Below are 25168 nucleotides of genomic sequence, written 5' to 3' on the forward strand. Positions count from 1 at the left end.
GATCTGTGGGCCTGACAAGATGTCTCGGGAAGTGTTCTGTCTCCCCGGGGCTAAGATCCAAGATGTAACTGAACGACTGCAAGGAATCATAAAACCCACTGACAAATACCCCTTCCTCTTGGTTCATGTGGGAACCAATGACACTGCAAGCGATAGCCTCCAGAAGATCAAAAGAGACTACGAGGCTCTGGGCAGGAAATTGAAGCAATTAAATGCACAAATTGTCATCTCATCTGTCCTCCCAATTGAACGACGTGGCCCAGGGAGAGAGGGAAAAATAGTGGAAGTGAACAGCTGGCTTCGCAAATGGTGTAAACAGGAACGGTTTGGATTCTTAGATCACGGACTGCAGTTTCTTGAAGATGGACTTCTGGCAAGCGATGGGCTGCACCTCACAATGGTTGGGAGAAATGTTTTTGCCAAAAATCTCAGAAACCTCATCAGGAGGGCTTTAAACTGACTAATGTGGGGGAGGGAGACAGTGCTCCTGAAGGTAGGAGTCTATCAATTGATGAAGATGATCATCCAAATGTCATAGACCAAATGGAGCAAACAGCACGCAGACCTAGTGGTGGGAGGAAAAAATCCTTAAATAAGAGGCACGGGGGAATGATTAATGGACTTCAATGTCTGTACACTAATGCACAAAGCATGGGAAATAAACAAGATGAGCTTGAGCTCTTGGTACAGCAAACTAAATATGACATAATAGGCATCACTGAAACCTGGTGGGATAAGTCCCACGATTGGAATGTAATAATGGGGGGATACAATCTATTTCAGAGAAACAGGCCAGACAAGAAAGGAGGAGGAGTGGCGTTATATGTCAGGGATGTGTATACCTGTGAAGAGATCCAAGATTTAGAACCTCAAAGCCAAAGTGAGAGCATTTGGGTCAAAATTAAGGGAGAGAAGAATAACAGTGACCTCACTGTGGGAGTTTACTATAGATCCCCAAGCCAAATGGAGGACATAGATGATGCCTTCCTGGAACAGATGGCCAAGCATGCAAAAGGAAGGGAGATAGTAGTAATGGGGGACTTCAATTACCCGGATATTTGTTGGATGTCAAACTCAGCCAAGAGCATAAGGTCAAACAGATTCCTCACTGGCCTTGCAGACAACTTCATTGTCCAGAAAGTGGGAGAAGCTACAAGAGGAACAGCCATTTTAGATCTGGTCCTAACCAATGTTGATGACCTGGTTAGTGGGGTAGAAGTGGAAGGATCATTAGGCGCGAGTGATCATGCTCTTCTGAAGTTTACTATACAGTGGAAAGGAGCAGCCAAGCATACTAGGACTCAATTTCTTGACTTTAAGAAAGCCGACTTCATAAAACTTAGGGAAGTGCTGGGTGAGATCCCATGGACAGTAATACTAAAAGGAAAGGGAGTTCATGATGGCTGGGAGTTTGTTAAGAGGGAGATAGTAAAAGCACAACGTCAGGCAATACCAATGAGACGGAAACATGGAAGGTGCCTAAAGAAGCCAGGGTGGCTATCTAAATAACTTTTAACTGGGTTAAGATTAAAAAAGGATGTGTACAAAAAATGGAAAAGGGGGGAAACCACCAAAGAGGAATTCAAAGAAATAGCCAGCACGTGTAGACACAAAGTCAGAAAAGCTAAAGCCCAGAATGAACTCAGGCTTGCTAGAGAGGTTAAAAGCAACAAAAAAGGCTTTTATGGGTATGTTCGTAGCAAAAGGAAGAACAAAGAAACAGTGGGGTTACTCAGAGGAGAAGATGGTGAAATGCAAACAGGGGACACAGAAAGGGCTGAACTCCTCAATGCCTTCTTTGCCTCAGTCTTCTCCGATAAAGAAAACAATGCCCGACCTGAAGAATTTGAAGCAAATGATTCAGCAAAGGAAACACAGCCCAGAATAACTAAGGAGATAGTACAAGAATACTTGGCTAGTTTAGATGTATTCAAGTCTCCAGGGCCAGATGAACTGCATCCAAGAGTATTAAAAGAACTGGCAGATGTGATCTCAGAACCACTGGCAGTCATCTTTGAGAATTCCTGGAGAACAGGCGAAGTCCCGGCAGACTGGAGGAGGGCAAATGTTGTCCCTATTTTCAAAAAGGGGAAAAGAGAGGACCCAAATAATTACCGCCCAGTCAGTCTGACATCAATACCAGGGAAGATTCTGGAGCAGATCATTAAGCAAACAGTCTGTGAGCACCTAGAAAGGAATGCTGTGATCACCAATAGTCAGCATGGATTTCTGAAAAATAAGTCATGTCAGACTAACCTGATCTCGTTTTTTGACAGAATTACAAGCCTGGTAGATGAAGGGAATGCAGTGGATGTAGCCTACCTTGATTTCAGCAAGGCATTTGACAAGGTGCCCCATGATATTCTTGTAAAGAAGCTGGTAAAATGCGGTCTTGACTATGCTACCACTCAGTGGATTTGTAACTGGCTGACTGACCGAACCCAAAGGGTGCTCATCAATGGTTCCTCTTCATCCTGGAGAAGAGTGACTAGTGGGGTGCCACAGGGTTCTGTCTTGGGCCCGGTCTTATTCAACATCTTTATCAACGACTTGGATGATGGACTCAAGGGCATCCTGATCAAATTTGCAGATGACACCAAACTGGGAGGGGTGGCTAACACCCCAGAGGACAGGATCACACTTCAAAACAACCTTGACAGATTAGAGAACTGGGCCAAAACAAACAAGATGAATTTTAACAGGGAGAAATGTAAAGTATTGCACTTGGGCAAAAAAAATGAGAGGCACAAATACAAGATGGGGGACACCTGGCTTGAGAGGTGAAAGGATCTAGGAGTCTTGGTTGACCACAAACTTGACATGAGCCAACAGTGTGACGCGGCAGCTAAAAAAGCCAATGCAATTCTGGGCTGCATCAATAGGAGTATAGTATCTAGATCAAGGGAAGTAATAGTGCCACTGTATTCTGCTCTGGTCAGACCTCACCTGGAGTACTGTGTCCAGTTCTGGGCACCACAGTTCAAGAAGGACACTGACAAACTGGAACGTATCCAGAGGAGGGCAACCAAAATGGTCAAAGGCCTGGAAACGATGCCTTATGAGGAACGGCTAAGGGAGCTGGGCATGTTTAGCCTGGAGAAGAGGAGGTTAAGGGGTGATATGATAGCCATGTTCAAATATATAAAAGGATGTCACATAGAGGAGGGAGAAAGGTTGTTTTCTGCTGCTCCAGAGAAGCGGACATGGAGCAATGGATCCAAACTACAAGAAAGAAGATTCCACCTAAACATTAGGAAGAACTTCCTGACAGTAAGAGCTGTTTGACAGTGGAATTTGCTGCCAAGGAGTGTGGTGGAGTCTCCTTCTTTGGAGGTCTTTAAGCAGAGGCTTGACAACCATATGTCAGGAGTGCTCTGATGGTGTTTCCTGCTTGGCAGGGGGTTGGACTCGATGGCCCTTGTGGTCTCTTCCAACTCTATGATTCTATGATTAATATATACTCATCCCCCAGCTAAAAGAGATAAATCTGTTCCTGGTAGCAGGTGGCCTTTTGTGGAAACTTTCTAAGCCAGATGACAGATCGCATGATGATCGGGTGCTATACTTTGCAGCAGCCTGACACTATCCTAAGCTACCTCCACATGACAGCATCAGCCCATTTTGATGCATTGCTAAGTTTCGTAATTGTGGACTAGCCACTGAAAATGGAATTTTGTACATGCCATTAAAAGTGTACTCTTCAGTGTGTCTTAGGTATGTACTTTGGGCCTAACCCTTTGGAAGCCTGGTCCTTTGATTCCTCACCAGCCGGCTTTCCTCTTGAGTCTCTAGTGCTGGCTTCATCTGCAGAAATCATCGGGCAATGCTTTTCTTGGCTTCTTAACCTGCCTCTTCCCAGTTTGCCCTGCTTCTCCTCTCCCCACTGCCGCCAGCACTCCCACTGCCCAGGAGAAGCCCCCTGACTCCCAGGAAGTTTTTTGGGGGTACAGCACTCTGCACTGGAGAGGAAGGGATGAGGAAATTCCCTTTGCACAATTGTCCCTTCACTCTGGATGCAACCCAGTCTTTTTCAACGAACCCCCCCCCCCCCAAATAAGCAAACCTAGGATTCCATCCTCAGGGTTTTATCAGCCGAAAACACAACGTTAAGTTGTTTCTGGAGATGTCCAACTGGAATGTGGCAAGTATGGTGGATATAGAGTTTCTCCTCTTTTACTTCCGAGTTTATAAACTTCTAATCGGAGGCTACCTAGAAACCAGAAACATCAGGCCTTCCTTTCTTAACAGAAATACTATTATGGTGAATAAAATATACAGGCTATGCTTAAATGGATTAGCTGCTTTCTGATTGGATGAACCACAACATAAATCTCTTTCCTTCAGCCAAGCAGAGTGCAGCTATTCAGTAACGGTAAGATGAGCAACTGTCACTTTGCTGCACCAACATACATCAAGGCAAAAATAATTCCATTTTCATCAGTCATGTAGTAAAATAGAAATATGCAAAGCAATTGCAAGAGAATCTCAGGATCCAGGATACTGACTCTGAAAATAAATCTCCTGGCTTTGTCTTCGTGTTGACTTTCTATAAATACCACAACTTTGCCACGATATCTATTTAACGGCAGGAAGCCATTATCCGATGGCGTTCTTTTCCATTAAGAGTAGCTTTTAATTGCCAGATTGTCACAAGACTTAGCAATCACAAAGTGGCAAGTGTGTGCAGTCTGCTGCAGTTAGGTCTCATTCAAGCATTATTCCTTTCCTGGGTCATTGCATGGTACAATTTCCATTGGATAGGCTTGCACAACAATTTGACTGGTGTGCCTCTTTTTGCAGTCCCAGGCAGGCAGCAGAAGAGTTATTGAATCACTGGTGACCTATTGTCACATGCATTAACTTATCTTAATTTTAGAAGCTCTAAATTGGTGATGACATAATTTAAGACGCCTTTAATGGAAATTGGCTGGATTTCTTAAATTTGGCCAGCTTAATTAGACCAGCTCCATCTTTTCTTAAGCCTCAACCCTTCCCCCTACCACTATTAGCAAATCTCCAGATGTTATATGAGTAAGTTCAGTTTCCTGTGTAGGAAGCCTATCTTACACAAGGGTCGTGGGTAGAATGTGGGTTCACGGCCATGGAGAAAAAAAGAAGTCATTCTCCCTACATTTGCATGGGATTGGAAAACCTCATTTGCCTAGTTGTCTGTGATTAGCTGGTTTGTCTGTCCTTTCTCTCTTAGGCTACATGGTTCTTCCTGACAACTGTAACCAAATGTTTTCAAAACCAGAGAATAGACATGGGAGATTCAAGTAGGAGTTTCTTGGCGGTTAAGGAGAGAGATTCAAGCTGGAACTTTCTTTCAATGGGGTAATCATCCTGCTTCTTGATTCTGAGGCAACTTGGGTCTGCTTTCATTTTGAACCAAACAATATTTGGATATCAGGCAAGACTGCACACATGCCATTAATTAAAAGCACATAATCCTGGGAACTGTAGTTTAGGGGGTGCTGATAATTTAACTTTGTGAGATGCAAACTAAAGTCTCCCAGGATTCTTTGAGGGGAAATGTGTTTTAAATGTACTTTCAGTCTATGATTTTGCATGCTGGCCATCTGGGATCATTGGTTGGTTGGCATCTTGGGACACAGTGGAAGAGTTTGTGCCTTTGGAGGTGAAGTCAAACCATTGGAGACTTACAGCACCTGCTGTGGCTGTAGAGACTGATACAGGAGAGACATGTTTTCTTTCAGTTGGAACAGATGAAGGCATCTGGTTGTGCTGCTGAAGATGCACCATGGTGTTTTCCTCCCAGTGGTAATTCCTCCTCCAGTCGCTGCTGTAGATACACAACCTGACTGTCTGCAGTCACTCTCAGATAATAACCCACCACACTTTTGTCTTGGCATGGAGACATGGCAGGTTGAATGGACTCCCGTCACTCCTTGAACACCCCATTGTCAGTTGAGTTGAAGGCATATGGAAGCGACAGAGAGAAGAAGATAGAATAATATGTCAAAGAGAGCTGGGGCGAGAACGCAGCTCTGGAATCATAGAATTGTAGAGCTGGTATAAAGGTCTATTTCTACAGAAGAAACTTATGCTTTTTGCTAGTTTCACAATACTGCTTCCCTTTCACTTTTAGATGCCATGAAAACTCTGGTTTCCTTTAGAATAGTTTCCCCCCTGATTTGAAAGCACCATCATCTGCCCTGGATTTGTCCCTCTCATAATTTTTTGGATCCATTTCCCCAGACTGATCTCAGTATAAATACTGGAATTCTTTGAGATAATTTATTCTGGGATTCTAGCTGCTTCAAAGAGATCAGATGGTGTTAGAAAACTCTGAATTTTTCTTTTTTAATTTTTATATAAGTTCTCAACTTTAAAAGTCTAGTTTGCAGAGCATTGATTAAGGAAAAAATCAGCATGCCTCAACACCTCAGATTACGCAACCATCTTTCTGCTTGATTTAAGGAGGGTCACTTAGGTTATGACGTATTTTCAGATTCCAATTAGAGACTCCTCTAATGAAATGGAGGGGGGCGGCGGGGGGGGGAGGTACATAACATGCAAAAATGAAAAATAGTTTTAGAAGTGACACATCTTGTGGAGCTGATTCATATTAAAATGTTGTTGAAACAGTGTGTGCCACCCGTAAGTCTTCGTGTAGCTCAAGCAGGAAGCCAATATGCAACTTGGGAACATAGGGAGTTGCCTTATTGACAGGAGAAAGCCAGCAGTAAATCTTACAGAGCAAGTTGGACTTAACTATTAGCACAAACAGGATCTGAACAGGAGTGTCAAGTCTAAGGAGGCAGCAACTCGTCTCCAACTGGTTTTGCCTTCATGAAGCAGAGATTGAAGGTCCCGGCCTCCCCACAGCTGACTAAATCCCCTCTGCTCCAGGGTTTTCCCTAAGCAATCTGGAAGCAGCTAACTTCTCCCCTGCTCTTTTCATGCCTCTCCTGGTTCTAGGAGACCAGAGGGGAGGGGAGCTTGTCACAGCAGGAGGGAGAGACTCCAGCACCTCTTCACCATCCATACTCATCTTTGTCTCTTGGCCTCCCTCCTTTCCTGCTTCAGCTGTTGAGAATTTCTATTCCACCTTAAGGAGCAGACATGGAATTCATACGTGTCACATGTCTGTTTACATTCCAGCACAGTATGCTGGGAACTTCCGTTGTGTGTATGGCTTTTCCTTTTCCCTGTCTCTCTGAGAAGACAAAAAGAGGGACGACATGTTTCTTTGTCCTGATTTATGATTAATAAATCCGTAGTTGTAGTATGCTTCCACAAGCCTCATGCCTATTCTGTGTGTGCAGTTCGCTCTGCTGACATAGTGTGCCCTGGCTTTGAAGCCTGGGTCGCTGATTTACATCAGAGCAGAGGGCGATGGGTCTTCGCAGTGGGACGGCTGGAAGGAGACGACCCAGCTGGGGCTAGCCAGCTGGCCTTGCGACCCTCTGCATGCCGACATCAGCTTCTGCCTCTGATTCTGGACTCTCTCTGCCATATACTCCCTTCGCTCACTAATCCCTGTAACCTCTTCAGCTTCTGACACCTCCTCCTCCTAATCTTCTCCCTCTGTCCACTCACCGTTGTCCCACCACCAATCCCTGGGCTCTGAGCCTTCATCCCTTGAAGTTTCCCCAGCTGGTTCCTCCCACCATTCTGCTGCATCCAACAAATCCACGACACTTATATGGAGTCAGGCCCTAGGTCACTCTAGCTCAGTACTAACTGGCTGTGGCTTTGCAACTGTTTCAGGCAGGGGACCTTCCCAGACCTACCTGGAAAAGCCAGGGCCTCAACCTTGGACCTTCTTCATGCAAACCAATTGCTACAATTCTTGCCCAGAATTCAGGACGAATTCTTCTGCAGAGGACATGTCAAAGAGGATTCCAGGTGTCTTTCTGATCCATAGAAGATTCTGTTGACTTGACAAGCCAGCGACCGAACCATCTATGGCCATCTTCAAAAGACCCTGAAAAGGGTTGAAAGTGGAGTGCGTTTTTTGGCATGTAAACCACACACCTGAGAACAGTCGCCTGTCTCAAATGAGGTCTCCATGCAATGTTCTGGAAGGAAGCGGGAAGCAGCTGGGAGACACCGAGGAAAAGTAGAGGCACGAGGACCAATAGGGCAGGGGCTCAACTACCACAATGGCCCCACTTTAGTATCAAACGAAGCTGTGTTAAACAAAGGCAGACAGTTGGTTCATCTAGCTAGTTCCATATTCTCCACATAGTATTGTCCAGGGTTTCATTCCCAGCCCTACCTGAAGATCCTTGGGGATAATCCTGGTACCACTTTACCATTAAGCTTGCTGCCTTTCTTGCTTCCTAGCAGGAAAAAAAGAGACATCAATCGTAAATACTGTTTATACTGTTTTGAAATCATCAAAACTTCACAATATATAGTCGCTGGCAATGTGGTAGTAAATAATTCATTCCCATTCTTGGCTGATAACAGGGAAATATGCGATAACTTACTAACTATGAGACACTAGTTGTAAGAAGGAATTTTAATGCTGCCCTAAATATTTATCTAGGCTTCCTCAGCCTCGGACCTCCAGATGTTTTGAGACTACAATTCCCAGCATCCCTGACCACTGGTCCTGCTAGCTAGGGATCATGGGAGTTGTAGGCCAAAAACATCTGGAGGGCCGAAGTTGAGGAAGCCTGATTTATCTGGTCAGAAAGGAAATGAAACAATCAAAATGAACCAGTCAATGGGTATGCAGTCATTTGGGTACAATGCTAATATCCTCTCTGAATTTTTAAAATTTGCTTGGCAGAAACATTTAGAAAAGAAAGCTAAAGTTGCTTAACTTTTTATTCTTCCTGTGGAACAAATTATTCCTGGATATTGTTTTTTATTAGCTACTCTCTAAGCATATTTTCAGAGCTCATTCCAGACTGCAGCGAAAGAGTGAGTAAAAATATAAAACCCGGGGGCGAGGGTCTTCCCTCCCCCCCCCAAGCTAATACTATCTTAAAATTAACTAGTGCAATCCATGGTCACTTTGCATTCTGAAAATATTCAAAACAATTATGGTATTTCCTGTTCTTTACAATGAAATGACTAACATATTAGATTTTACTGCTGGAATATTCTGAGGTAGGGCCAGGCTTAAAGAAACAGTAGTGATTGATCCAAAACAGTTTAGTTATGGTGCCAAAAAGGATGACTCATGCCACTGTGACATGTATCTTGCATTCACTAAACCAAAAAACAGTTGGATCAACTGAATTAGCCAAATTTGCTTATTCATTTTATAATTCATGTTTTATTTGTCTGCTTAACTTGCTCCCTGAAAATATTATGTGAAATTTTGTTTTGCAGCACCATGTCAAGGGTCCGTAGCAGGAGAAAGATGAGATAAAAGATTTCAGTGTGGGCTGGGCTGGGGACAGGGCCTGCTCTTAGATTTTATTGAAATTATTGTTATTATTGTCAATCTCAAACCTTAACAAAATGTTTTAGTGCTGAGCCCTATCTACCCAATATTCCCCTCACATAGCTACAATTCCCAGAGTTCCCTGGGAAGGAGGATTGCTTGCTAAGTCATTATGAGAACTGTAGCTGTATGTGGGGAATGGGGTCTTCTAATAACTCTCAGCATCAGTGCTTTTTTCCAGCCAGAAATCGCCAGAACTCAGTTCTGGCACCTCACAGATGGGCGCCATTGCCATTATAAGAGAACAAGGGAGGCGTTTATGGTGAGTTCCTGTACCTCTTTTTCTAGAAAAACAGCACTGCTCAGCATCCTTAACAAACTACCATTCCCAGAATTCTTTAGGGGAAAGCCATGTTGGTTTAAATTGGTATAATAGAGTTTAAACATATAGTGTAAATGGGGCCCAGCTGTCCTTTTCCAAACATGCCCCTAAGAGCGACATGATGCCCTCACACTCTGGGAACTTTTGAGTGAAAAGAGTGGCAGCTACCAAATGACTAGAGGGACTTCAGTGAATTTGCAGTGGTGAATTTTGTACCCGACCCCACAATTTTGGCTCCTCCTCAAATCGCCTGAATTCTTTCTCTCTGCCTCCAACTCCCCACTTTAACATCCTTATGAACGAGGCAAGTAAAGCAGAGGGGGATATTTCTTCACTCAGTATTAATATATTTTTGGAAAAATTGCTGGAAATATTGCTGCATTTTTTTTAAGGCTGTGTATGCACCATACATTTAAAGCACATGACGTCCCCCTAAAGAGCACTGGGAACTGTAGGAACTCCAGCACCCTCGACAAATGTGCTTTAAATGTATGGGGGTTTGTGCAGCCATAGTTAGCAAAGATATAAGAGAGGTGGTGAACTCTCCTTCCTTGGAGGTTTTTAAGCAGAGGTTGGGTGGCCATCTGTCATGGATGCTTTAGCTGAGATTCCTGCATTGCAAGGGGTTGGGCTAGATGACCCTCAGGGTCCCTTCCAACTCTTAAGATTCAATAATTCTATCATGTGGTGTGGAAACATGGGGAAGACACCGTATATTCCTGCCCATCCTAAACAAGCCCATTGGTTTGGATGGCTCTGACTTCCACTCTTGAATTATTATTATTTGGGGGTGGGGGGGTAGCCCGATCCAATGCATATTTGCTCAAAAGTGCATAGAGTCTCTTGGGCTTAAAGGTAAAGGTAAAGGGACCCCTGACCATTAGGTCCAGTCGTGACCGACTCTGGGGTTGCGGCGCTCATCTTGCTTTATTGGCCAAGGGAGCCGGCGTACAGCTTCCAGGTCATGTGGCCAGCATGACTAAGCCGCTTCTGGCGAACCAGAGCAGCGCACGGAAACGCCGTTTACCTTCCCGCAGGAGCGGTACCTATTTATCTACTTGCACTTTGATGTGCTTTTGAACTGCTAGGTTGGCAGGAGCAGGGACCGAGCAACGGGAGCTCATCCCATTGCGGGGATTCGAACCGCCAACCTTTTGATCGGCAAGTCCTAGGCTCTGTGGTTTAACTCACAGCGCCACCTGCGCCCCTCTCTTGGGCTTACTCCTGTGTAATTATGCTTGCACTATATTGAACTAAATGGGGAAAGAAATCAGAGTCTGCAACTCTGTGCACACTGACATAAGAGTAAGTCCCAGTGAATTTAATAGGGCTTACTTCTGAGTAGATATGCACAGTATCATGCTGTATATCAGAAATTAGCCATTTGGCCAGGATAAGCCAGCCAGCATTCAGCACTGTTAAGTCTCATTGATTTTAGTGAGAGAGCTGAGCATACTCCAAATCTCTCCCAATAAGAACTTAAGACTCCTAACTTGGACTGGATAATGATCCTTTTCTAGATTTTCCTATAGATGAGGGGGAGGGGGGAGGGGAGAGATGCTTAAGTCAGTGAAATATACTCAGAGTCGCAAAGTGATTTCATGCTCTTTATTCAGCTCATAGTGGTGAGGAGGAATGAATAAATGTCCCCTCACAGTATCTGCTTTATATACATTATTTACACAATGGGCTGCACATGATTGGCTAATTCTGGAATTCTACTGTAAGCCAATCAGGTTGTGGATTCACTTCTATCTGGAGCAGGATTGGGTGGTTCCTGCCAACCAATCATACTGCTGCATTGTTCTAGGACCAATCAGACTGCTGCATTCTGAATCCTATTGTTCTAGGACCAATCAGACTGCTGCCTTTTGGATCCTATTGTTCTAGGACCAATCAGACTGCTACAGTTTGGATCCTATTCAACTCAGTACATAACACCCCTCCCCTCTAAGTTCCAGTCCTGCCCGGGAGGTCGCATTCATAGTCCTCAAGGTATGCCGGCGGCCTACGTGTGCGTTGTGGCCTGGGGTGTTCCCTGGTCCGGGCTCCGGGTTCTGGCTCGTGTTCCAAGGATGCTGGCTGTGATGCGGCTGTTTGGTCTGGTGCAACCGGCTCGCTCAGTCGTGGTTCTGGTTCCGGTGTCCTTTCGGCCTCACGGGTCCTCTCTGTATTTACTGATTCTGCCTCTCCTGCTGGCCCCTCCTGCTCTATGGGCCTCACTGCCCCGCTGTTCCCTTGGGACTCCTCTGACCTGTCCTCCTCCTGGTTTTCTCCCGGGAATCGTCGCCGTATCTGGTCGCAGTGGCGGCGCCAGCATTGCCCCCCATCCGTTAGCACCTCGTACGACACGGGGCCAGTGACCCTGGTGATTGTGGCGGGTACCCATGCTGGGCCTGCCCCAAAATTCTTTGCGTACACTGGGTCCTGGGCCTCGAAGGTCCGGGGGTTCCTGCCTTCCCCCACCACTACCTCATCCTGAGCTCTATCGGGGTGAAGGCGGTCCAATCTGATTGCAAGGCGCCGACCCATTAGTAGTTCAGCGGGGCTCCGGCCAGTCGTTGAGCTGGGGGTGCTGTGCTGTGCTAGAAGGAATGTGGCAAGGCGGTACTCCCAGTCCCCTTGCGTCATGCGGCGAAGGGTGTCCTTGGTGGTCCGCACCATGCGTTCTGCTTGGCCATTGGTGGCAGGGTGGAACGGCGCCGAACGGATGTGGCGGATGGCGTTCTGCGCTGTGAAGGTTTGGAATTCTCCTGACGTAAATGCAGTCCCGTTGTTTGAGACGAGAGTGTCAGGGAGCCCGTGGGTTGCAAACAGCCTGCGTAGTACCCGGATGGCTGCGGACGTGGAAGTGGACGGTACCAGTGCGACTTCCAGCCATTTGGTGTAGGAGTCCACCACTATGAAGAATGTTTTCCCCTGAAAGGGGCCAGCGAAATCCACATGCAGGCGTGACCATGGTGCTCGGGCGGACTCCCAGGACTGGACTGGGGCCCTTGGGGGATCTGGGCGGGATTCTTGGCAGGCCTGGCAGTGTTTGACCCAGGCCTCTATCTCTCCATCGATCCCCGGCCACCACACATAACTCCTGGCAAGGGCCTTCATTCTTACTACCCCTGGATGTGTCTCGTGTAGGGCTGTGAGGACCCTTTTGCAGAGGGGCTGGGGAACAACGACTCTGCTTCCCCATAACAGGCACCCCTTGTGGGCCGACAGTTCATGTTTGCGGGTTGTGTAGCCGGCGAATTCTGGCCCGGGGCTGCTGCTGGGCCATCCCCTCCACACCCAGTCCAGGACCCGGGAGATGACCCTATCTTTCTTGGAATGGTGTGCAACTTCTTGTGCCTGAATGGGGCGGTCGGGAAGCAGCTCCAGGCTCATAACCTCTTGTGCAGGTGCTGGGTCAGGGCCTGTTTCCGGTAGTGGTAGCCTGCTGAGGGCGTCCGCATGGCCCATCGCCTTCCCAGGTCGGTGAATCAGTGCATACTGGTAGCTGGCAAGGAAAATTGACCACCTGAGGACGCGAGGAGACAGCACTTGGGGGGTCTGCTTTTCGGGGGCAAACAAGCCAAGCAACGGCTTGTGGTCAGTCACCACGGTGAAGGGCCGCCCGTACAAGAAATCATGGAATTTTTTTACTCCCTTTACGATTGCCAGACCCTCCTTGTCGATTTGCGAGTAGTTCCGCTCGGTTGTGTTGAGTGTCTGGGAAAAGTACGCCACCGGTACCTCTCTTCCATCCGGGAGTTGGTGCCCCAGGACAGCTCCAATGCCATAGGGTGAGGCGTCGCATGCTAGCACCACCGGCAGCCTCTCGTCGAAGTGTGCCAAGACCGAGTTTGAGACAAGCAAGTCCTTGACTGCCTGGAATGCGGCCTCCTGGCGCTGGCCCCACACCCAAGGGGCCCGCTTGTCCAGGAGTCTGTGTAGGGGCTCCGCTACCGCCGCCTTGTGGGGAAGGAAGGAATGGTAAAAGTTCAATAGTCCCAAGAAGGCCTGAAGTTCAGTCTTGCTCTTGGGCGCTGGGGCATCACAAATGGCCCGTACCTTGTCCCCAGTCGGGTGGACCCCTTCTGCGTCCACCATAAATCCCAGAAAGTCCACCTGAGGCACTCCTAGTAGACATTTTTCCCGCTTCACCTTGAGACCCGCCGTCTGGAAACGGTGCAGAACGGTGCGGAGGCGGTCCTCAAACTCCTCTGGTGTGGGGCCGGCAATCAACACATCATCGAAGAAGGGGGTGACGCCAGGAATCCCTTTAAGGAGAGAGTCCATTATATTCTGGAATATGCCTGGTGCCACGCTGACACCGAATTGCAGCCGCTTTACCCTGAACGCTCCTCTGTGCGTCACAATCGTCTGTGCCTCTGCTGTGGCCTCATCTACTGGCAGCTGTTGATATGCTTGGGCCAAGTCCAGCTTGCCAAAAATTTTCGACCCAGCCAGGGTGGCAAGGACATGGCTGACCACTGGCACTGGGTATGCGTGGGCCGTGAGGGCCTTGTTTATGGTACATTTGTAGTCTGCGCAGATGCGGACCGAACCATTAGGCTTGACGGGTGTGACGATTGGGGTTTCCCAGGGAGCATTAGGCACCGGCTCCAGCACTCCTTGCTCTACGAGTCGGTCCAATTCCTCGTCTATACGGGGTTTCAAGGCGAACGGGACCCGGCGGGCCTTGAGCCTGACCGGTCGTACTGCGGGGTCAAGCTGTAGCGCAATGGGGGGGCCCGTATACTGTCCCAATTTCCCATCGAAAACCCCTGGAAATTCCTTGCATATGGCGTCCACGTCCACTTGTAAGCTAGTGTGGTTCACCCCGGTGACAGCTAGCCCCAGTGGTCCAAACCATGCCAATCCCAGTAAGCTAATGTAGGGGCCCTTGACCACAAGCAAGTCCAGTTGCCGCGTCCGCCCTCGGTATTGCACCCTGAAGGTCCCCACCCCCATTGTGGGGACCTTACGTTTCTGGAAGTCCCGGAGGGTGAATGGGGCCGGCCTGAGTTTGGGACCCCCAGTGGGACACAGTTTCCTTAAGGTCCTTGCCGAGATTATGGATAGAGTTGAACCCGTGTCAAGCTCCATGCGGCATGGGGCCCCCTCTATCTGTACCTCTACATAAATTTTCTCTACGTTGGGGTGGGGCAACTGGTATACCTGGAAGTCCGTGAGCTCCGTCGAGTTGCCTTGGTGCGTTGGGCCCCGGGACCTGGGGCTCTTGGATTGGTCATCTGATGCCTGGTGTCGGGTGGGCCGAGCCCGACACACCCGGGCGATGTGTCCCGATTTTCTGCACTGCCTGCACTCTGCGTTGCGGAAACGGCAGGTCCTCCTCTCGTGACTCTCCCCGCAGCTTGCGCAGTTCCCTCCTTCTCGTCGAGGCAGCTGTGGTCTGTGCGCTGCTTGAGTGCGCTGCTGTACTCGGTGCACCTCCTCCCTGTCGGATCCTGAGTCGTCGGTGAGGTCTTCATGGTGGACCCTCGGTTGGGATGGCAGGCTCGGCCGTGCCTCTTGGGTCGACCTCTCGGCAGCTTCTGTTGCCAGGGCCTCCTCCAGAGCGACCTGGAACGTTAGGTCCTTCTTAGCGTAGAGGCGTCGTTGCAGCTTCTCATCCTTCAGGCCACCGACGAGGCGGTCACGAAGCATGTTCTCCAGCTCTGAGAAGTTGCAGAACCGGGCGGCTTGGCGGAGAGAGGTCACAAACCCAGTTATGGTTTCCCCAGGGGCTTGCCGCTTTGCGTAGAAGGCATTTCGACGAGCCACCACTGAGGGCTGCGGCGAAAAGTGCCCCTTCAGCTGTTCCATTATTGTTTTGTATGGAACAGTAGCGATGTCTTCAGGCGCAAGGAGAGCCCGGGCGATTTCAAACGTCTCCTCTCCGCAGACGCTGAAGAATATCGCCCTCTTCTTGGCGTCTTCTTCGTCGGTGACCCCTTTGGCTTCTAGGAGGAAGGTGAAACGGGAGGCGTACGCTTCCCAGTCTCCAGATGCTGGGTTGAATGGCGAGAAGCTGCTGTTGGCTGCCATTCTGAGTTCCTTGTGCCCCGGAGCTGAAGCCTGGATACACGGTGCGAGGCAGCGGTGCGGCAGTTGGCGGTGCTGCGGTGCTGTGTGTGGCAGTCAGCTCAGCGGGATCCCATCTTCGTCGCCAGTGAAATATACTCAGAGTCGCAAAGTGATTTCATGCTCTTTATTCAGCTCATAGTGGTGAGGAGGAATGAATAAATGTCCCCTCACAGTATCTGCTTTATATACATTATTTACACAATGGGCTGCACATGATTGGCTAATTCTGGAATTCTACTGTAAGCCAATCAGGTTGTGGATTCACTTCTATCTGGAGCAGGATTGGGTGGTTCCTGCCAACCAATCATACTGCTGCATTGTTCTAGGACCAATCAGACTGCTGCATTCTGAATCCTATTGTTCTAGGACCAATCAGACTGCTACAGTTTGGATCCTATTCAACTCAGTACATAACACCTCAACTCAGTACATAACAGTCAGTGTCCCTGTCTGGACATAGAAAAGTTTGTAGCTCGCTAAATATTTTGGAAGGGAGATTGTTGTTGTTTTAAAAGATGTAAATATATCCTAAGGCTACTTTCCTATCTATAGATAACAGATTTCTGAATAATCAAATAAATGATGTGCAACGCCAACAGCGATTTTTAATAACACAGATAACCTAAGCTTACCTGAGAGGTCTTTCTATTAGAATGTAATTAAAGATAGCTATTCAACATTGTAGGTTGTAAGCAGCACCGAACTTCTAAAATAGTAATAGGTTTTTCACTTTTCTTCTTGTGGCCAAACCACTTGCAAAAGTAGCATACAGTGGTACCTCGGGTTACAGACGCTTCAGGTTACAGACTCCGCTAACCCAGAAATAGTACCTCAGGTTAATAACTTTGCTTCAGGATGAGAACAGAAATTGTGCGGTGGCGGCGCAGTGGTGGCGGCAGGCCCCATTAGCTAAAGTGGTACCTCAGGTTAAGAACAGTTTCAGGTTAAGAACGGACCTCTGGAACGAATTAAGTTCTTAACCCGAGGTACCACTGTATGTCTGTCTTTGAAAGAGTGCCGCCCCTACTGTTAGGCATAGTGAGGTGGAGACTTCAGGTGGTAGATATTGAGGGACAAGTGGCAACAAGGTATTGGTGGACACAGCTATGTGTGCTGTGTGGCCTGCCTTTTAGCCTCCAAGCTAACCAGCTGCCCCCAAGAATAGCTGAGGACACTGTTAATGCCAGTGTTGAAGTAAGATTTAGCTGCCAGTCCAGTTGCAATGAGGGAGGTGCCATCTTGTCCTTTGCCTCGGGCAGCAAAATGTCTTGGGCCAGCCCTGTTTTTAATCATTGCTTCCCCCCAATCCCATATATAGCTGTAGGTGGAATTGCAATTTACGGATATATGGGTGAAGGGGTATTGAAATCCCCATCACCTCCCACTTTTCCTTCAGCTAATTTCCACCGAAAGCCTGACTCCAGTATCAGGAGTGAAACTGGATGAAAGAAAAGCGGTGGGGCAGAAGAGGGAACTATAGGGAGAGCAGTAGCAGGTAGGAGGGTTCAACATCTCTTACCCACATGACATTTATGTGCCCCAAATCACCCCATCTCCCACTTAACACATAATTCAGCTCCACATTTAAAAAGACATAAGAACACTTTCCTTGGCAGGGAGAAAGTTTTGAAAAGTGATGTATCTATATTGGTGTTTGCGTCTCACACAGCTAATAGACACAGACTCACTCTCTTGGTTCAAGCATAATGGAAAACCATGGCTTGTGATTAGGAGATTTGGTGTATGCAAGCCTTGGGCTCATGTGCTGTTCCTGAATTCCCTCATATACAATTAAGATGAAGTTTGTGCTTTTGCCTTTAAGCTAACCACAGTTCCGTCTGACATCAAATTGCAGGAAACTGTGTCCCCTATCCCCCCTAATTCTGGTTGATTCAAACAAACCAGGATCAAACCATGGTTTGATATTCTAATTTGTTAACTAATTATAGTTAAAACAATCCAGTTTTCTGTATTTAGGGAACTGTGGTTAGTTGACAACTTTCAATATCAATCAAAATTAGAAGCAACCAAGGACGCATCAGTCCCCAGGAAAAATGTATTGTTCAAACAAGGTTCAGATGGAAAAGGAAACCCTTCTGTCCAGAAGGAACCAATGGTCATCCTGAATGAAAGGAATCAGTCCAGTGCTTGAAACTCCTTTACTGAGGAGTTGTCCCCTCTGCTTCATTGGCTTATCACACAGGGCAGCTATTTACAGGTCCTGACGCAGTCCTCATTCTTCCATTTTGCAAGTCAGTAGGATATGTTTCTATGCCAGGAAAGCTTCACCTAGTGAACTCAGCAGAGGAAGCTACTATGAGAAGAGCAGGTCATGCTGACATTTTGGTGCAGGATGCAACATATTTGACTATTTGCACCATCGCTGCTGAAGCTGGTAGGGAAGGGCCATAGCTCAGTGGTAGGGCAGTTGCCTTACATGCAGAGGGTCCCTGGAAGAAACCAGCCTCTTTAGGTAAGTCTGGGAATGTCCCGTTCTGAAACCCTGGAGAACTGTTGTCGTTCAGTGTAGTGACACTGAGATAGGTGGAGCAATGGATTTGGCTCAGTTTAGGGATGCATCCTATGTTCCTTGGTATGGATAGAAAGTGATGGGAAAGGATAGCCTGCATATTTTCTGCATTTTTGGTTTCCAGTTAAAAGCATAAGAAAAGGGTCAGTAATAACGAGGGGGGGGGGGATTAACAGTAGCAACGCTACTGAAGTGTCTATCACCTCCACCTGCCCCCTGCCCAAAGGACAGATGGTCTTACAAAGATGCAGAGTGATGGAGAAAGCTCAATCTCATGACCATCTGCCTACGACCCTCTTAAAGGCACTCCCATGAATCTATATAAAAAGACGCAATATGCATAAATAGAAAAAAAGTATCAACTGCATTCTCTCATCCGAAACACATTTGTTTAACGCAACATTTTAGTGGTGCTGTCAAAAACATGGAAAAGTAATTTTGTTTTCCCTTTTGCATTTTCAGACACATACTTTTTTATCATATATCCCCCAAAATATTATATTGCATTGAGCTACTCTTTTGGTCCTGCTGAGACCACAATTGCAGAAATAAAGGACACCCAAAGGTGGCGCTGTGGTTCAAGTACACCTATATACTGTATCTCTATATATTTATTAAACTGAATTATAATCATTCATTTTCTCGCATTTTCAAAAGGGATAATGTTAGTCTTTGCATCATCACCATCATCATCTGTAAAGAGGTATCTCTGGCTAAAATCTTCCTGCTAACATATGTTAACACATTAACTTTGCAAGTTTCAGGGTACTTTACTGCCTTAGGTACTTGCCAATGCACTGTGATCACTGATTACTTTCACGTGTCCCTTTACTCTTGTCAGTGGGGCTGTTTTGGTCAATTGTAGGACATGGGAAAACAGTTGTTCTTTGATCATGCCAGGGCAATTGCGGGCTTGGCCGTGTGCATTGCTCCAACCCCTCCCCCAACAATAGAAACCAAACCAAAACTCTGCTGTGATCACTTGCATGCAGATAATGCAATTTCCCTGTCTTGAGCAAAGGGCCAACTGTTTTCAATTGTCACAAAAGTGGCTCAGAGAAAAGCAGCACCGTGCTGCTTTGATTTATTGGCATGTGAAAGTACTTCTTGCCTGTCAAAGCAAGACCTTGTTTTTTCTATATTAAGGATAGGCCAGGGGCTCAGTTAAGAGCCACGGGGGCTTCCCATTGGACCCTCAGCACAGCCCCTCATTCCATAGATGCAGCTTACAAGGTACCTCTCTCAGGTGTTTTTTCCTGGCCAAGTTAAGCCCACAGGCAAAAAGGATCTTGGACACTCCCCATCCTCGTTCGAACACTGAGAGCTAAACTAGAAGTGGGGGCTGCAGTTCTGCATGTCAGGTCATCACTTGGCTCTACAGAGACTTTAGTGGAGCTGGATATATTTTATACTTGTACTAAAGGTAAAGGACCCCTGGACGGAGAAGTCCAGTCAAAGGTGACTATGGGGTTGCAGCGCTCATTTTGTTTCAGGCCGAAGGAGCCAGTGTTTGTCAATTTTCCAGGTCATGTGGCCAGCATGACTCAATTGCTTCTGGTGCAATGGGACACCATGGTGGAAACCAGAGTGCACATTTACCTTCCTGCCACAGCAGTACCTATTTATCTAATTGCGCTGGTGTGGTTTCGAACTGCTAGGTGGGCAGAAGCTGGGACAGAGCAATGTGGATTCGAACTGCCGACCTCCCGATTGGCAAGCCCAAGAGGCTCAGTGGTTTAGACCACAGCACCACCCGCATCCCTTTGCTTTAGCAATAGGACAATGAGGTGCCGACGATGTCACCCAAGGTTGGCTTACTAAGCCTATGTTAACATTTGGAAAAGCTGTGTGGAAAAAGTTCAAGAAAAAACATTTTTTTTAATAAGGAGGGGTGAGTGGGGAACTTTAGAGGAGGCAGAGGTGCTTACCTGATATCTTGGAAATCGTGAGGAGGAAGGGATGGTGCAAAGTGCTATCTCCCCTCCCTCCCCAATAAGAAGCAGAGACTCACCTGTCAGGAGGTCAGGTAGGTGCCATCACCCCCGTCTTCTACTGTTTGGTTGGTGATAGTTTTACAGTGTTCAAAATGGCTTAGAGGCTTCTTTGAAGTGTAAGTGATATGTAGATTGCCTTACTAAATAATATAATGTGGGAGCACCAAACCCTTACTAAAATAAATAATTACCTACCATTAGGCAGAGTGTGGCAGCTTCCTCAGGTGGCAAACAATGGAGTGGGCAGGAGGAAGGGAGTGACACTGAAGGTTTGTGTGTCACAAAGCCATTCCTGTACTCCTCCCCAAGCTATGGTAATTCCCTTTGGCATGAGGGAGAATGCTGCCCTACCAGTCAGTACATGGAATGGGAAGTTGCCATCTTGTCCTTCAGCCTGCGAAGCTACTTTTTAAAACTTTCTCCCTCTTCGGCAGTGATCTGGAACTGGAAGCATTGTATAATAATAATAATATTTCTATACTGTCCTCGCATAAATATTCCCAGTGTGTTTATGTAAAAGGAAAACATTTACTTTACTGAAAATAATTTAAGGCTGATTTTCTGAACAAATGCCCACCCAAAGTAGCTTACAATCAAAACGGAATATAAAAAAACAATATAAAATGCAAACACAGTACAAAATGTAAAACTTTATAAATGTATGTGATGGCAGCAACCCCAGGTCTTTAAATGCAGGTCTGCCCCAATTGTGTCCAAAGTGTGTGCGGGGGTGGGATTTAAAGGGTGTATGGGCACCAGCCCTTATCCTGTCTGTCTGTCCTGCAAACTAGCTCCTCCAAGGTCAATTTTCTCCTAGCTGGGCTCCTGAAGGTGGCCAGATGCAAAAGAGGACAGGGCTCCTATACCTTGAGGAGTTGTTCCATAGAGAGAATTTCATTAGCTGTACCTGCAAATTCTGTATTCTACACAAGTATTAAAGGTGCCAGAGCCTCATCACCTTTTGCATCTGGTCACCCTAGTTCCAATACAACAGGTAAGTAAGTGTTGGGACAGGGTTGCCAACTAACCAAGGAAAGATAAGACACAAAACCAGCCTGGCCTGTCCTTTTAAAAGAGGTTTGATACACTGAAATAAGCTGGGTGATGTTTTTCATGGCATCTGCTAAATGCTATAGCTAAAACTGATGTTAAAGTGGCAAGGAACCAATTAAAAATTTGGCAACCCTAAGCATGGGGTATGTGTGCAGGAGAGACAGGTTAAACACCTCATGTTATGCCCTCAATTTCTCCTGCATCTCTGCTTTGCACATGGGTGAGGTAGATTAGTATTTAAAGCATAGGAAGATCCTTTGGAAAGGATAGTAGCTAAGTGGTTGGGCATCTCTCTTGCATTCACAAAGTCCCAGGTTCAGTCCCCAGCATTTACAAGTAGGTCTGAAACCCTGTAGAGCTGCTACCAGTCAGAGTAGACAACGCTGATCTAGATGAATCAATAGTTTGACTCTGCCTAAGGCAGATCTATCTATGATCTATCACCATTCCTTGTAATTTGGCCCACAGGCTATGAGCTGAACCGTCTAAGAAACTTCTCAAACTGTTCTCCCAGGTTTATGCATTTTATTGCATTTATGATATGTCACTCTGAGCAGATCATTAGATATAGGATCCTGTTGCCTGTGATATAGAAACATAGCACTGAATATACCTACATCCCCCTTACCAATATTTCTTCTTCAGGGGCTGTTTGCTTCTGGCTTTGGTTAAGTATGGGCTTCAACAACTGTCCTTTGCATGGAATTAATATTTCATTTTTCTATTAGAATTTTACACAACTGGATATTTAATTCCTTTAACTGGGTCCTCGCTCTCTTCAAGTCGGCTTAGTTGTTTGTTTTAAAGAACGATGGTATTGCCTTTTTAAATGGCACAATGCGCTGTTAACTGCCAGCCAGACGTAAAACATATTCCTCTTTTAAAATTTTATGGGGTATTAATAACACTGAGTTACAGTAGCATTAATTTTTAAGCTTGAACTCCCCATTGATTTCAACAAGGAGTACTTAAGAATCAATGGCCACTGCTTTGATGAGAGGGACACGGCTAACTTTTTCTTTTTTACTTTTCCAATCAAAGGATCAAATTTTGTCCTAAGTAGTATACCACATGAAGAGCTGGTAAAGTGTTAAGTGTGTGAGCATAGGACTGAGTCTAAAGTGCTCTCTGAAATTTCTGAGGAAAAAAAACAGCCTAGGAGGCCTGACCCTATATTCCTTCAATATCAACATAATCAGTGCTAATACCTCCAGCTGCACTTTGGAGGAGTCCCATTCCATTGACCTCAGCCAGTGTGCCCTGGAGTAAGTGGTTTGAGGATTGCTGCCTTGATGATCTGTACCCTCTTCACTCTCTCCTTCAACAGGAAGAGTTATACTTGTTCATTATCAATAAAGTGGCTTAGAGAAGCCGCTCTAAATACAAATTAACCAAACTCCAACAACGGGGGTGGAGAGAGATGGACATTCAGAGTTAATATAAGAAAGTTTGGTAGTTCGGTGATGGAGCTAAATCTTTGCATGCACAAGGCCCTTGGCTTCTCAGTCAAGGAAAACTGGCAAATATCCGTTTACCTGACTGCCTATGATAAGAACTGCATCCAGGTAAGCAGACATGAAAGCATTTCAAATTTTGTTTCTCTTATGTCACAAATAGTTATCATGAAGTATGTGGGCAGTCATTTTTCTAGGTTAATCTGAAAGACTAGGAAATGTTTCTGCCCAAGAATTAAGACAGTCACTTTTTCCCTTTGGTAGGTAGAGCTTTCTACATGCCCATGCTGAGAAGCATAGCGTGTCTCACAAAAAGGCACATGTGAAGAGCCCTAAACTGGTTGTGATTTTCAGAATTGTAGGAGGTGCTGATATGGCCCTTATAAAGTAGAATATATATAAAATCTGTTTCAAGAGCTGTTTAAAATCAACGCTATCACAGGCACTGTAAAGAATACATAGGTGGCACTATAATTTTATCAGAATGACTACAGTCCAGTTTAGGAAGATAAACATGAAAGGAGAGAGGCTTGCCTGCAAGCTAAATGCAGGAAAAGAGACACTGAAAATGAGAGTCTATTTTTCCTCTCTCTTTTTTGTAGCGCAAGAGAAGAGTTTCGTTTATACAGCTCTTGTACAAGCACAGATACCAAGGCTGTGAACCGATGCCCACTTGCTTGGGAGCAGCAAATCTCCTCAAACTCACTTCTAAGTAAATATCTAGAGGATTTAAAGGAAAGTAAAAGCCCTTTTCAAAACTAAACTTCCCACTGCAGTCAAATTCTCTGCTTCAGCACTCAGCAGGAAGGTGGAAGGAGTAGTATCGGAAAAGGAGTTATGGAAAATAGTTACAGCGGCGTTTAATGTTGGCTATCGGCACTAATCCTCTTTGGATCTGCCTTAGAGCTTAGCACTGGGGAAAGTCACAGTCCTGTCCAACTTGCAAAACCTGTTGGGTCAACGTCCCTGCTCCAAACCCCTCCATTTGAAACCTCCTATGTGGTGCCACAAAGAGGAATAGATTGGGGAAGGCCAGCAGGGCAAAAGGTGGTAAAAGTGAGGCTTTGGAGGCATTATAGTCGTCCTCAGTTTTACTGAAGGCTACCCATCTATCTAGTGCAGTGCAGCACACATTTGTTTAGACCCAGTAACATCTCCAGTAAGTGAAGGGGAGCAGCAACAGCAGTTGCTGAACTATTCAGACCAAAGGAGCCAGCATAGAGCAGCACACTGAATTTGGACTGGGGTTCACCAGTTTGCTCTGCTCCAGGGAAGCTCTGGTCAAATAAATGCAAACACTGTATTTACTTGAATTTGATGCTCACCTTTTTGGCCAAATTACGCCACGAAAATTAAGGTGCACATTAGATTCGATGTCACATTTACATTTGCCAGCAAATACTTTTTTGGGTTTCAAGGTTCTGAAAATTGAAGTGCGCATTAGATTCAATGGCTCATTAGACCCGAGTAAATACGGCAGGGTTGCCACCTGTCCGGTATAATACAGGATTGTCCTGTATTTCCATGTAAAAAGCTACATCCTGTATCATGGGCGTAGACAAGATTTTTGTTAGGGGGAGACAGAGCTTTTCCTCCGAAGATCGCCCACCAAAGTTCTTGAGCTTTTAAAAAAAAAATTTGCCCCCCAAAAGAGGACATTGAAAGGCAGCAATCTTTTGCTGGGGACAGGCATCTGCTGGGTGTGGGGAGAGCAGAACCTCAATTAACTGAGTACTTTCAATGCTTTTCAGTAGTTTTTTGTGGATCTTTTGTGCCTCTCCCCCGTTGATAAGAGTTTTGTTCTGTATTTCAGGTATTTTTCTCTCTCTGCCAAGTTAGGGGCCATCCTGTTAGGCTGCAACAGATTGTAATGGATTGCTTGGAAGTCACTTCAGGACCAGATTTTTTTTAATTATTAAAGAATATCGTCCACCAACCACCCCATCCTGACTGATTGAATTTATATACCGCCCTATACCCGGAGGTCTCAGGGCGGTCCACGGAACAAAATCAGAATATAAAACCGCAAAATGTTCTGTATTTTGCCAGAATAAAGATGATCTACTCGCAGGGTGGGGTGGGGGGCATTTGCAAATGAATGAGCTTTTTGAAACCTACAAAGCAACACTGCATGAAGGTGGTGGACACTTGACAAGCGAGCGCCCTGATTGAAAGTGAGCATATCGCCACTCTTAATATTTCAAAGTTTCGTCGGGGGTTGTTCCCAGCAAAGGAGAAGCCCTCATGAGGGGATTTCGCCTGTTACTTTTGGGCGAAAAAAGGAGAAAATTTGGTTCTCGCGACCCCCCGTTGCCTTGACGC

General features: G+C 46.2%; 1 long non-coding RNA gene across 3 annotated transcripts; it reads right to left on the reverse strand.

Annotated features, from left to right (window-relative positions):
- Positions 1-3454: 3454 nt before the first annotated feature.
- LOC308478778 lies at positions 3455-25100 on the reverse strand. Of its 3 annotated transcripts, XR_013987257.1 has the most exons (4): positions 20357-25100; positions 8246-8309; positions 7758-7951; positions 3455-7180 (listed from the first exon to the last, which is right to left on the reverse strand). It is a non-coding gene; the product is annotated as an uncharacterized lncRNA (long non-coding RNA). The 3 variants fall into 3 exon arrangements; XR_013987256.1 differs by having other exon boundaries at positions 3455-7951; positions 20691-25100; XR_013987258.1 differs by having other exon boundaries at positions 3455-7951.
- Positions 25101-25168: the final 68 nt, after the last annotated feature.

The sequence above is a fragment of the Podarcis pityusensis genome (assembly GCF_964106645.2).
Source record: "Podarcis pityusensis genome assembly, chromosome: 6".
Lineage (NCBI taxonomy): Eukaryota > Metazoa > Chordata > Lepidosauria > Squamata > Lacertidae > Podarcis > Podarcis pityusensis.